General features: G+C 40.2%; 1 long non-coding RNA gene across 1 annotated transcript; it reads right to left on the bottom strand.

The window, feature by feature from the left end:
* Positions 1-2,906: 2,906 nt before the first annotated feature.
* LOC120757465 (uncharacterized) lies at positions 2,907-14,200 on the bottom strand. The gene is made up of 3 exons (XR_005702515.2): positions 14,105-14,200; positions 5,582-5,700; positions 2,907-5,151 (listed from the first exon to the last, which is right to left on the bottom strand). It is a non-coding gene; the product is annotated as an uncharacterized LOC120757465 (long non-coding RNA).
* Between the last annotated feature and the right edge of the window lie 89 nt (positions 14,201-14,289).

The following is a 14,289-nucleotide window of genomic DNA, read 5'->3' as shown; positions in this document are numbered from 1 at the left end:
AAACTCCATAGCTTCAACCCAATGCTACCTGCAAAGAACCAGACAAAGCAAAACCTGAAATCTCACCTCCCATAACACTGGCGAACGTTGCCAGTTTTTGCCCCACCCTCTTACTGCTGTCAACTTTCACTTGCAACCTCTTAAAAATATTTTCCACATTCCTTGTGCATTGTATAAATTCAAATGAAAAGGTAACGCTGATATCTTAAGCCATCTAATAAGCTTTGATTGTAAAACTTAGGTTGCTCAATAAACTTTCCTGTGCAGTAAAGACTGCCAGCTTCATAGCCTTGGAAAACCCTGAAATCCTGAATTTTTTAACAAGAGAGCAAAAAGTGAAGAAGTTATTATTTTAGATAACTTGGAAAGGGTTCTGAAAGTTAGATACAGTGCCCGAGGCCAGTACACTTGAAATCTTAATCACCAGGGTCTCCAACAATTTGGATATGAAGGTTTTAATAAAACAGAGCTAATAGATATTTTTAAGAGTCTCTAGCCTTTAAAAGTGGTAGGTGCACACATAATGTGCTATCCCCATAAGAATTATTGGCACAGATTTGATATGACCTACACAATTAAGCCATGGCTTCACTACTCCAAACTTGAACTCATGAAACCCTTGAACTCATTACATTATTACTCTGTTCTACAGATACAGAATTGAACTTCAGATCAATATATAATCCAATTACTAACCTTGTGAGCAACAGAGATTTTTCTCAGTATTCTTTCCCCCTACTATAAATGCATACATGGGCCAACAGATTTTTGAATACTTCATTGTTTATAACTTGTTTCATGATTGCAAAAGGAATGTTATTTTGACAGGTCTCAAACTAGAAGTCTCTCTGACTGGAAAACACTCACCAACCAAAAATGAGCAACATCAAAACAAACCTCCTCAAAAATTGGGGCAGCCACATCTCCACCATTTGAAAATGAAGCCCTGTGTGCATACTAGAAAGACATTGCATCAGTTAAACCTGAGATGGTGAGCACAGCACACGACCTCTTGCAGGGAGAATTTCATTCTCTTTGGTTTGCACAGCATCTAGATTGCCAGGCCTGACTTATCAGCTTGGCCTTCATCGATGGGCTGTAGATCTCACTTGGGAATTAAGAATGGCAATTTTTCCTCATTTCTCTTCACAATTATGCAATCTCCAATGCAGGGATAACTCACGGTGTGGCTCTAGGCAAAAGCCTCCTGCAGAGACTCTGCTAGAGATGCCACTAGCACAGCTGATACCAAGGTCACCCCCAAAGCCTCTCAAGAGCAGCTGCACAAGTTCCCCACCTTTTTGCTCATGCTTCAGCTCTAAGATTGATTACATTAACAGATGCACATAATATCTGATTTTACCGAATGAGGTGTAACATTTGTCGCCAAATTATTTAATTACTTGGGAAGCAGAGGCTCCAGACGTAAATGTATCTCCAGCAGAACCCTTAATATACAGCCTCATTTAAAAGTTTGCAAAGACGCTATATCTTGGTACCCTGACCTATATAATATTTTGGGCACTTTAGGGAGTTGAAACTGTGACCTCTGTATATTCTCTTACATACTGATAAAATAAAAACTTAAAACAACTCATTACTTAAATTGCTTGCAAGTTTTCGGCAGTTGGCAGTAAATTTCCTTTTATATAAGTAAATGTTATCTCATTACCAACAATCTCCATTAGGATCTAGCAGACCATGAAATAGACTTTGCAAGATCAAGCAGTGTGCTAAGGCCCAGAAAACCATTACTTTAGCTCCCAGCTCCAGAAATTATGAGGGAAATGAAGCACTATATTACAGTGTGAAGCACGCACACTAAACAAGCCTTTTTAGTCAAGGCATTAGGAAAAGGAGCACAGATTACTCATTACTGTGAAAAGTACAGTTGGGTTATTTGGCACCTGCCTCTTAGCTTAATTTCCTACTGTTATTAACTTCTTACAGAATGTGCTTTTTGCAGAGGAGAGGCTGTAACACTCCTAATACAGGATCATGAAGAGCTCATTTTAGACACTAGGGGAGGCAAATCTACTCTAACATGTTACCCAAAACTACTTACCTGTTCAGTAAAAAGAAATATTTACAGATCTATGGGGGGGGGGGGGGGCGGAAAAGAAATCGAAGTACCACAAGAAAAGACAAAATTATTGCTCTTAATGCTAACTAAAATATTTGAGCTTCCCTACTGTTTGAATAGAAATAATGTCCAGTTTATAAAACACACTGAGTGTTAATCTCCTGTGGCTAAAACCTCAAGAGGCTAAAAGGATATATTTTAAGTCAGTTCACCAATAACATTTGGTTCCCTAGATGCCACAAGACACCTAAAGCTCAGGTGAAATGCAAACTGTCAACCAAATACAGTACTGAGCCCTCCTATCCACACATGGGGGGAGAACAGTGATTTTTATTTTGTAATCGAGCTGCAGCTTCAAACTTAACTGTGCTTCTCAAGGTTTCTTGTCAAGTAGGGTGTGTAGAGTAGAGAGACCCAAATTAGTAAATCCTAAGAGGGAAGACCAGCAGAACAGAAAACTAAAGACATTTTCCCATCAGCAACAATTTGAGGGTGAGCAGTCTTCCCTCCAAACCTGCTGTTCTTGTCCTGTGGTGGACAGAAAACTGGAAACCAACTCCAGGGGGCTTAGGGCACAACACAGTCCACAGCAAACATGTTTAATTCACTAAAGACCTTAAGAAACAATTTATTGCTCTTAGCTAAATATATAAATATATAAATTTCCAGTCTATGAATATTAAAAAATGAAAAAATAAAATAAAAAAAAATAATGTAGCAGGTTGACCACTGGCCAAACACCAGTGTATTCACAAAAATAAAAGATAAAATGTTGTGATCCACAATAGGAATGTTTTTGAAATTCTGTATTTAGCACTTCTTCCAGCCTTCTCCTGAATGCATATTTTAAATTATCAGGATCAATTTTAAATTGCCATTTAATTTACTTACATGGGCAACAATTGAAACCAAAGTTTTGTGACACAGAAATCAAGCCATCACAATAACATTATAATAATCATAATAGCAATACAGTAACTTCTACAAATGCATTCAAATACAGGTCAACAGAAGCTTTAAAATGTCCATAATCGATAAATTAAACACACTTTTGTGAGAATTGACACTGTGGTTTTCCAGAAATTCCAGCTCTTACTTTTCAAAATGTTAACAAGGATCAAAATTCTTTTCAAAATCTGCAGTTATTCTGTGCAATTGGTTTTGTTATAACAATATCATTATTATAAAATCAGAACAAAAAGAAAAAAATGTATCTGTTTGCCACGATAGTGATGCTTACATTAACAGCGATTCTACAGGTTAAAAGTCAAGGTATTATGAAGAGTGTATTCTTAGAAAAATAAAGGAGGGAGGCATTTGCAACCAATTTTGCTGTATTCTGTCCTTCAAATGTTTCCAGAATTACAGTCTCTAATGTATGATATTATTTCTTGCACTCACACTCCTGAAATCTTGAAAAGTTGAAAAGCTTCTAAATTGAGAGATCCTGAGAGCTTAAGACTAAGACTGTTATTCCTTTGGGCGATTATAGGTTTTTCAGCTTTAGCTGATAAACAATAGAGGCCAGAAAAACCAAGCAACACTTTTACTGGAAGTCCCTCGTGCTCCATTCCTGCAGCTCCTCAGCCGTGTTACACCCTCAGACATGGCATCAAAAGAACCCCAAAACAGCCACTGCTGCTCACTCCTCCCCTGGTCCAGCTTCCAGGGCTTTGGGGCAATTTCCCCTCAGTTTTACTGTCATACAGCCAGTAGGAAATGCGTGTCATGTGCGGGACTCAGTGGAAGATCACATCCTCCACCAGTGCTTACTGGCATATTTCAGGGTATTTGAAGTAAGCACTGAACTGTGCAGCCCATGGGGTTGCTGAGGTAAGGGGTGATTGTTCATTTCTGTGGAGGGAATTTCAACTGCTATGAACCCAAATCCAGCTGAGAAAACAACTGTGGGAACTAATTTATCTATCTGTCTTTAAGAGATATAAACTCACGGACCACAGTTTCCAAAGAAACCCAAAATGACGCTGCTGCTCTGAAGGGGATTTAATCCTTCAATGAGTTCAAACACAGCTGAACTGTTCTATCTGGGTTCCTGTGTAGCACCCATCACCTAAATGCCCAAGTCTGAACCAGTCTCTCAAGAGAGAATTTCCGTCCATCCCCTCCTGCTATACCAAGACAACCTTGGGTAACTCTTTCCCACAGAGCTTTTCTGAAGCCATGACAAAATATTTCCCATTTCCCTCATCATAATTATATCATGTTCAATAAACCACTCATCATCTGAGCCCATTCATCAGCCCTCCTAACAGGACAATATCACCCCCAAAATCCAAAAGACTTAAACTCCGCATAAATTGTTGAAATGAACACATTTTCCCTTGTGAGTCTCTCTTCCACGGTTCCACCTGGATTAATTTAGTATTGCTTTTGGCCAGGCCCGGGTTAATGTTTTATGGCAGCCCATACCGTGGTGAGGTTTGGGGGTTTGGAGTTGTGACTAAACCAGGCTGGGTGAAGCACCAGCGTTCCAGCTGCTCCTGAGCAGCGCTGGCATCCTGGCAAAGGCTTTCTCCAGTGCCCACTCTGTCCCCAGGACGCAGGGTGGGAGGGCAGGAGGCTGGGAGGGGACGGTCGGGGACACCCCACAGCCCCCGCACCATTGGGGCACAGGAAGGAGCTGGGGTTCTCTTGCCAAGGCGGCTGCTGTTCCAGGACTGGCTGCTGGGATGTGGTGGGTGACTCCCTTTGTGTCACTGAGGTTTTTCCTCCGCCAATTAAAATGTCTTTATGTCAGCCCAGGAGTTTTCTTGCTTTTGCTCTCCCAGCTGTCTCCACCAGCCAGAGCCTGTGCATATTACAAGACTTCACAGCTGAAGTGCCAAAGCCACTGGACATTTAGCACAGATATCTCTGCATTCAGCTTCCTTCCTTCCTCCCTCAGAAGTGATTATCCCAATTTATAGACTAAGAGTCATAGGAGCAGAGGGATCCAACTGCTGCTAAATTTCTGCCTCAACACAATTTCTTTTTCTTTTAAAAATACTTCTGGAAAAGCTTCTGTCCCCCTAAAGCAATACATCCTCTGTGCCATGTCACGCAGTGACCTGTATATGCACAGAAGACCTTGCAAATAATAAACTCAACAGAAAAGCCGCTCTTCCAAAATACTGAAAAAGAACTGGGGGCATGCAGGCTAGCACAGATTATGCAGGAATTTTCAAACCAACAGAGAAAATAAATTTCTTGGCCAAATCTCCTCTTTTTTAAAACAGTCAGGTTGAAAGATGGACAGTTCCAGATGGCATTTGGGTGAAAACATGCAGCTTCACTGACAGTGTTTACCAAAGATGGTAAAAAAAAAAAAACACAAACAAAGACAAAGTTTTACAGCAGCATTGTAAAAAATGGTTTCTTAGCTCTTGAAAGTAACAGTAACAGGAAGGTAGCACTGCAGAACGTATGGAGCTGCTTTTTTTGGAGGACAGATTTTCCTCAGTTTCCTTAGAGGGAAAAGAAAAAAAAATCTGTGTTTACCTGCTAAAAGGCAGAGTGTCTCTGTGGAAGAGACCTGTGGAAACCCCAGTGACTGTACATGAATGCTTGGAGAAAATGACAGCTCCGCACATCTCTCATCAAGGATTAGTGTGTTGAATCTGAAATACATTTTGGTTTACTGTAACCACACTTAAAGGTTATGAGCCATATGTAATGGAACCGTGACATTTCAGGAAATATTCATCTTCGAAGTTCAAAATACTGAAGAACCTTTTTCAATTTTAGCCAGCTCTCCTAGGCACATGCTACTAGAACAATCACTTTTAACTTTTACCTTTTCAATTTCATTTGGGAAATATTAAATGACAGTCCCACATTCATATATATCTTATGTCAGAAAATCCATGGCATTAAATTCAATATGCATGCAGCAGGGTTTTTGCTTTGTTTATTCCTTTAGCAGAATTTCCTGAATATTATTCAGGAAAATAATATGTTAATAATATGCTTCATTTTTCAATTTATTTTCTTTTTTTAGGTAGTATTTAATAATTCATATTTCTAGAACTAAGTTTTAAATCATGGTCTGAAAGAGCCTCTCCATCTTGTATGGAAGGACTAGAGTTTAAGAAATTAGACTGTTAAGGGGTGGTATTGAGTTGCACCCTCAATGAAGCCAATATTTTAAAAAATTACTGCTGTTATGCCAAGATAAAACAAGTTTTATTTTCATTAAGATTAAAGTTTTACTATAACTACTCAAAAGACTGTTTCAAAAAAACTATGTCTCCTTTTTAAACCAAGGAAGAACTGTGCTACACCACCTGCTGAAGAGACCTCCTTCCCCTCTGCATGTTTATTTCATGGATTCAGGAGCTCTTTGCTGAGGAGGTGCTACAAACATGTGAAAAGGGTGATGCATTCTATTAAACCAGCCAACTCAATTTGCTGCCCCCCTTCAGCCAAATATTATTCCAACTGTAAGAGGAAGTTAGAGATCAATCTTTCTTTAAGTGGTCGGTTGATTATAAACTTAAGTTAGCAAAGAAGCAAAACTGAATGGTACTAGCAGCTTCTGGATATTCAGCAGCTGAAAATGTACCATACAGACTCTACAATTTACAGAGCATAATCTTCTTACTTTTATTAAAGCCTTTTACCTTCAGGATTAGCTTGATGTAGTTATAATAACAGCTTCCTAAGTATTTTGCTTCTTCTCAATTTTCTATTTTGATCATTAAACCCAAAAACTAATGGGCAACAATCCCAATGCATGTTGAGGTTACACAAAAACTAGATGTAATCAATTTTCTCTGGTGTCTAATATAGGTTTCCAGAAAGGATGAAGGTACTAATGGTCCTCAAACACAAATGTAAACAGAATTCTGTGCAAGTTCATTTAAACCTCAATTTAAAGCATGTTTAAGTGCTTTGCAGATTCCATTCAGCCCTGTGGCACAGGGAAGATTACAGTGTTCAAATCATATCTTTCAAAGCCAGTTCTTGTAGGACAGAACTCTTCTGATCCTTTCAAGGATCAGTAAATGGAATTGGGAGCACAAGTGTTTGTCTTTTTCCCAAAACAGAACACAGAAAAGCTCCTGCTGGAGCTCTTGAGTTACCTTTTTCCACAGAAGTTTGCATTGTGAAACTCTGTACAGGAAAATGTTATCTTATTATGGCACAGCACATAAATGCATTCACTCCAGAGCATTGGACATATGGATTTAAAAGCTGAAGAAATCTGTAAGGAAAACTGCGTACACAGCCTGGGAGAAAGGTGGGCAAGAAGCAAAACATTTCCTGAAAATCGGAATCGTAGCCCAGATTTTCCGTGTGCTTTACATGTCAGGTTTAACTAATTCTTTGCCACCTCTCAGCCTCTCTCCTGCACTTGGACTTCCTTGCTACAATAAACCACAAGCTATGTCCAAGCCCTCTTCTCAGAGGATTCCTGGACCACTCTGGACCCACACACCTGTATTTTCCTTCTGTGAAACCCGGAATGCACAAAGGAAGCCAGATGGGAGATGATTATGCCTTTCCTCCCAGGCTTGAAAACATTTCCTGCTTCATTCTTCAAAAATAAGGAAGTATATAGATGTTGCAGCACAAACCTTGAACATTCAGTCCCCTGTGAGAGATTTTCACAGCTGAGCCACACTTCAAAGCGCCGAGCGTGGCACTTTACTCACCCAAAAGGATTTCATAGCACCCTTACACCGCTTCAGCAGCTCCCAAGAGTTCCCTTCAGGAAAGACTTGGCCTAGAACAGTCTGCTTAAAATCCCATTGTACAACAACTGCAGTGATTTCTTTTGTGTCCCTACCGCTGGGAGCTCCCCCTTTCCTTGCTGAATTGGGAAGTGATGAGAGATTCCCTGGCTCCCTACAGCCAGGACAGCACGGCAGGAGTTCAGTGAGCTACAGCAGCAGCTTCCAGAGCTCACCAGGTTTGTTTGCTGTCACCTCCCCCCACAGCATTTGCTAAACCTTGAGCAGATTCTTTTTTCATTTTTAATTTCTCCAGGCACCGTTTTGCTCCACTGAAAACCAAGGTGGTATCAAAATCCTTTTTTTACTGAAATCTTACTGTTGTACTTGGTTTAACTGCAATGAAAAGATTCTCTACCCCACAGTATTGTAGAGAGGAGTATGGAGACATTATGCACAGCAAATAGGAGAGGTGAGAGGCTTACCACAGCCTTTTGTACAATTTAACCAGCAGCTAATGTACATGTTCTTTTAGTCTATTTTTTTTTTTTTCCACTAGGAAAACAAGCTGGCAGTTAGGAGGCTATAGTCTAGAATTTACACTATCAAAGCAGTTAAATAGACTGGATTTTAGCCTATTCAGCAATTACAGTAAATGCTACCAGATTCCATTCAGCTTTGAAATGTGATCGCTAAGTGGGAAAAATACCTGCAGATGTACAACCAGGATGAAGATAACAAGTACCTGTGAACATTTTGACCCCAAAACTGTACTAAACATATATAAAAAAATAAAATTTTAGAAACACTGCTTGTCTTTGAAGGCCCTGAATGCATTAAATACTTTTCTTAAGAGACCAAATTACTTCAAAGCACTTCTGACACCTTGGACACCTATCCAAATTACAAAAGGCATTGGTGGGCTGTCGTTCTTGTTTTCCCCTGTGGCTTGCTACAAAGATCAAGGGCTACTTAGCTGTCTGGAAGTAGGACAACTAGCAAGAATCTTAGAGGCCTTGGAAAAACCTAAAGAGGAATAGGCTTAAATAAATATAACAATAAATAGCACAGATATTTGAATTACAAACATTTGGGCTGAATACTCCTAAGTGGTTTGCCTTCAGGGGAATCATCTGACCATAGCTTTCAGCCACTGTGAATTGCATCCCCTGAAAGATATTGGTGAAGAAAACATTCCCTGAAAACTGGGCACAGTCCAGCTACAGGAACTGCAGAAGAATTTTCAAGACACGTGGCTATCCCACCATTTTCTTTTTAACTGGTACCTAATAAGCAGCCCCAAAGCTTCCTTTGGCAAGCTACTACTGTGCATCAGCCTGAACTGGGAAATAATTCCCCAAAGGCCTTTGCAGCCTGGAGGGCTGTGGAGGTGAAGCCCCCTGCCCTTCCTGCAGGATGCTGCACCAAGAGCCACCACCAGCACCCACCAACACTTGCCTCAGGCTCCCTTGTCACTGGGCATGGAAATGCAGAAGTTAAATTTATTCTGGCTCTTGAATGCAAAGCAGAAAACAGCTACCAAAATTAAATCAGTAGAACAAAAAAAATCAACATCTACATGGAACACAGGATGAGCATGGGCTGCGGAACAGATTTCCTCCTGCAGACATCTGTCAGCTGCCTGGACTGAGGTGCTATTTCAGCAAACATCCTCCCTTCATTGTTTTTGCTTTGGAACAAAAAAATATCTTACACTGGTTCATGGTCTTCTAATTATACTTCTCTTCTTTTGGCTAAATGTTAAGCACATATAAATCTTAAAAACAGATCCTGATCCCCCAATACCTGCTCTTCCTGCAATTCATATGCTGATACCATTGTATACCACATACAAATTACCATGTGCAGCTCATGGGAACAAAAGCTCTTCTCTCTGGATGACTTTCCAATGTGTGGGTTATTTTAAACATGGTTCACTCTGCCTGCAATGCGTGTGAAGTGAGAGTTTAAACCCACAGTCATTAATCCACTTTCTCTAACTTTACCAGCTCCTTTCAGTTCACACCGACACACCTCAGCCTGTGGCTCATGTACTGGGACCCAAACAGTGCAGCATATTTTTTATTTGTTCATAGAACAGAAGTTCTGGTAATTTACCACTAAAGAGCTGTGCTACAGACCAGGAACAGACACTACCCCATGTGAAACTGCAGTTGTGTCCTTACTACATGTCAATTTTAGCGATAGCAGACAGGGAAAAAGCAATGCCTCCCGGGTAAATCCAAGAGTGATGCCAGTGATGGTTTCAGTGGGCAGCCAGTGCTCAGAATAAACTGCTAGCCCACATACAGGGGGAAAAAAAACCACATAGAAATCATAATATAGAAAATGCAGTTACACTTGGCAAAAATGTTTGTAATTTCTGCTTATTTATGGAAATGCATCACAGTAAAATTAAAAAATTCAATTTAAAAGACACTAATACAAATTGCTAAAAAGAGACTTTTGCAAGATTTTATCATTATAAAGGCAGCATAACTAGATTCATCTCATAAAATGTAATTGGTTGAATGCCAGATAAGTACAGAATAATTTTAAAAATTAAAAAATAAATCACCTATAAGAATATATCTTCTTTTGAGAATGATTTTGCCTTAAGGGAGATGGGTTACAGTTTCTCATGTCTCAAAAATCTGGGCATCAGAAGAAAGAGTCTGCCTCAATTCTGTATTTAGTGACTTACAAGAGATGTGGTCTTTGTGGGAGCATTTCAGAATTCCTACTACAGACTCAGCTGAGGAATGCTGGACATCCAAAAGCCAGAGCAGTAATCTTTCTCTTACAGTACTAACAAAACATCTGCATGTCTGTAAGAGTAGCATTGCAAATCAAAATACTTTTGTAACTACCAAAATAATCAGAAACCACAGTTCCTCCTCAGTAAAGCAATATAAATACATCAGTGTCATGTAAGCTGAATTATCACATAGCAAATCAAGAATTTAAACCTGAAAATAATTTAAAAGAAGAATAGGAAGATCCTTAGTTTGTTCCAAATAATAGCTGGTTACAGGTCAGATTTTAGGTCCTTAACACAACAGATCAGATGAACAAAGTCACAGGGATAAAGACAAGAAGGCAAGGAAATTACATTATCGGACTTCCCACAAATAAAGCAATTGAATAAAGCATCAAGAGTTGTGAGCCTGAAGTCCAATCTGAATTCTGCAACAGCAGCTAATGCTAAATACACATATATGTACACTTAGATTTACATTTATATATATATATAGATAAAATTTAAATATGACATTAGCAAAAACTAACAGATAAGTAACATTAAAATTTAACTCTAAGGAAGCTCAGTCAAAATGCAGGGTCCTCATTCTGCCTAGTGAAGAATACACTTATCTCCCAGGGTCTGGGTTTACACTGACACTGTTCAGGAGTAAAGCAGATTTGAAATGCACGTCTCAATCCGATTCCTGTGTCCTGCTGCTGCTTTGGTTGCAGAGCAGTGTTGGTGCACATGAACCAGGGTCCCTGCCACCAGCTCTTACCCACATGCACACCCAACCTCTTCCAAGCCCTAAGAAATACCAGTTGGAGCTGCTAATTGAGCATGGAGGCACTGAGGATGTCCAGTGGAGGATACAAGTCCCAGCTTAGGCAGAGGCAGATCTCAGGCACACACACACACACAGGAGGCAGAGGCTTTTGCTGCTGAGCCCTGCACTGAAGGGAGCTGTGACATAACAAAAACTCTGTAAACTCAGACAGCTGTGTCCACAAGCCAAGCATTTCTCCCAAATTCTGAAAAGAACCATTTCTGATAGCATACGTGGCCCTGGGGCAGGAACACATCATAGCAAGCATGTTCCATGTAACCTCTAAGTGTTTTCACCTTCCCAACTGTGAGCACCACCACACTTCACCTGCCAGCTTCCTCTTACCCAAACGCCACGTTCCTGAAAGGAACAGGGAATGAGGTGACCCCAATAATTCTACTTCAATTGCCAATTAACTATTTAGAGAAAAAGACAATGTTAGGAGAAAGCTAATCTGGTCTATTTCTACTATAATAGCACTAAATTATGCTGAAAATAAACAGGTTATATAAAGATCAAAGACAAACATAATTTAATAACATATGTATACATCATTTTACAATTTGGCAGAGACAGAGTACCGTCTCTTCTAGGAAGATGTTAACAATAACCCTAATATGAAGCTTTGTATAACACCTTTGGGGAAAAAAGTAATTAGAAAAATAATTAGGAAAATATTGTAATGGACTGCTGACAGTATCTACAAGAGACACTGGAGAGAACTGCAAATGTACGGCTGAGAAGGACAGGAAGGGAAACAGCTGAAGGGACAGTTATTAAACTGGTTTTATCTTCCCTGTCAAGTTCTCCTCCTTTGTCAACTAGGAATTTTTTAAACAAAACATCACCACCACCAAAAATAAACACAACCAAGCACATCTAAGTCAAAGAATGTTAGAAGATGGTCTGAGAAAGGAAGGGGTTTTCCTAACCTTTGTCAAGTCTCAGCCACCTCTAAAACAAATTGAGAGCTGCCAGGTGTTTACATATTTTGATGTCATAAAACAGTAAGCAAATTGAGGCTTTTTTCAAGTACATTGATTCATATTAGAACTGCATAAAAAGCAGGATGAAAATTCCAAGACTAAAACACAGAGTGTGTTTTGCCATATTCCTGTAACTGTGTGTGCTCACTGTACAAACTCCACGCCTCACTACAAGTGTGCTGCCTGTCGATGAAAACAGCAGTTCTCAAAAGCTGTTAAACCTGCTTTTTCCAGAGCTCTAAACTTACCCTTAGGAAGCGAGCAGGAGCATGCTAAGCTCAACCATCTTCACATATAGTTTCTCAAATGAGTGTATTTAAACACACAATTAGAACTGCTCGCAATATGTGGAATATTTAGGCCCATTATTGGCATTCTCATTTTCTACTGTGACGCACTGATGTCAGCAAGTTTCTCATCATTCAATTCCCCAGCAATATTCCATTTTTTTTCTTCTCCCCTCAGAATTCTGGTCCTATTTCCATGCCCTCTCCTAATGGAGGTAGGCTCTACCCCTCAAAGGGAAAATGAAAATTAATTTGAAACAGTAAACAATTTTTTTAATATGTGAAACTACCAAAAATTCCCAACAAAATAAGGAAAGCATTAAATTTTCTTGTAAGGAAAGTGCATCTACTGGGGTCCAGGTGAAATAGCTGCACACTGAGAACTGGTACATTTTACTGAAAACCAGAATTCCTATCCCAGCCTAAAAACAAAGAAGCTGAGAACTTTCAAGTCAAAATTAAACTGCGTTCCTGTTAGCAGCAATAAAATCAGCTGTTTAACTGTTTTAAGGAATTTCAGAACAGACACTCGTCATCTTCCCTTCTTTTTTGGAGCAAAAATCCCCACAAAATAAAAAATACACATTTGGAAAATCCCATTCCTTTAAAACTATTCAGGGTATCTATTTGGAAACATGTTGTTGTACCAAGGGCACATTAAATGGATGCACCAAGCCTCCACTAACACGAAAAGATAGAGCTTGTAGTAAAAGTCAAACTTACACGTAAGCATCACGTTCAGAATAGAAAGATGCATATTAAATTGACTAATACTACCCCCACCCAAGAAACAGACCACAGTGCTGTTCTCAGAACACTGGAGTTAACTCACCATAAATACACAAAACAGCCTCCGATATATTTCCTTTTAAAGTCAGAACTTTCCAGCTCTGACCTGAATACGCAAGTCGCTATCCCCCACCAGTGTCCGTTACTAATGCCCCTGAAATTTGCCTTGATTTCCAGCCACACTAAACAGGTACTTTTTCTAACTTTCTGAACAACCAGACTCATCTGTTGCAACACCAGCCCCTTCCCTATCCCTGCCATCACCTGCCCCTCTGCAAAGACACCCCACAGCCACAGGGCCTCCTGCAGCCAGCCAAGGCTCCTCAGGGCAGGGGCAGAAGCAGCCAGGCCACCAAAGGCTCTACCTACAAGGGCAGTGAAACCAAAACTCCTGACAGACCACTCTTCCTTTGGCTCAAACTAGAAAGCAGGACAGGAAGAAAGTTCCTATCTGTCACTTCTGATGATGGTGTGTTCTACAACACTACAAAAACTGGTAAAGAGCCAAGACACAGACTTCTTACCACAGCATGAAAAGGGTCCTGGTTTCCTCCTCCTTACAGCTCAGCCATCCTGACTCCAGCCATTCACCACTGACCCTGGCTGCAGCAAGCTCCTGCTGTAGTTTTCCTTTGCAGCCTCTGACTGCAGGCTTTTACCCAGCTAGACTGTGACCGCAGGTTCTAACAACAAGCTCTACCTGCACACCCAGACTGACCTCAGAGCAGTGATTCTCTCTCCTCAGAATCCTTCTTCTTCTTCTTCTTCTTCATGAGCCTCCTCTTCCTCAGGATCCCTCCTCCGTGATTCCCCCTTGGCACCAAACCCACTCCCTTTTATCACACTCACCTTTACTGGCCACAGCTGTAACTCATCAGGGCTGAGGCTGTGTTGGGTAATTAA

Source organism: Hirundo rustica, chromosome 10 (genome assembly GCF_015227805.2).
Source record: "Hirundo rustica isolate bHirRus1 chromosome 10, bHirRus1.pri.v3, whole genome shotgun sequence".
Lineage (NCBI taxonomy): Eukaryota > Metazoa > Chordata > Aves > Passeriformes > Hirundinidae > Hirundo > Hirundo rustica.
This window is presented reverse-complemented; position numbering and strand designations above follow the sequence as displayed.